Genomic DNA, 499 nt, shown 5'->3' on the forward strand with positions numbered 1-499 from the left:
AGGTTGAGAGCTGAGGTACAAACATTCAGGCAGTAGGATGGTGAGACTCTATATGAAGCATGGGAGAGGTTTAAAGACTTGACAAGAAGATGCCCGCCAGATACGTTCAATGAATGGGTGCAGTTGCACATCTTCTATGAAGGCCTTTCATATGAATCAAAGAAGGCAGTAGACTACTCATCCGGGGGATCTCTAAACAAGAAGAAGACCATTGAAGAAGCCATAGATGTCATTGAGACTGTAGCAGAGAATGACTACTTCTATGCTTCTGAAAGAGGAAATACTAGAGGAGTGATGGAGCTGAACAATGTGGATGCACTGCTAGCTCAAAACAAGATGATTACCAAGCAATTAGCTGACCTCACCAAGAAGATGGAGAGGAATCAAGTAGCAGCAATCACCACTTCAGCAGCAACCCAAGAAGGAGTTAATGAAGAAGCAGAGGGTGATCAGGAACAAGCCAACTACATTGGGAGTTCACCTAGGCAAAAAACCATGA

General features: G+C 43.9%; 1 non-coding gene across 1 annotated transcript; it reads right to left on the reverse strand.

Moving 5' to 3' along the window:
* On the reverse strand, positions 1-106 carry LOC112739935 (small nucleolar RNA R71). Its single transcript, XR_003170869.1, has one exon. It is a non-coding gene; the product is annotated as a small nucleolar RNA R71 (small nucleolar RNA).
* Positions 107-499: the final 393 nt, after the last annotated feature.

The sequence above is a fragment of the Arachis hypogaea genome, chromosome 13 (assembly GCF_003086295.3).
Source record: "Arachis hypogaea cultivar Tifrunner chromosome 13, arahy.Tifrunner.gnm2.J5K5, whole genome shotgun sequence".
NCBI lineage: Eukaryota > Viridiplantae > Streptophyta > Magnoliopsida > Fabales > Fabaceae > Arachis > Arachis hypogaea.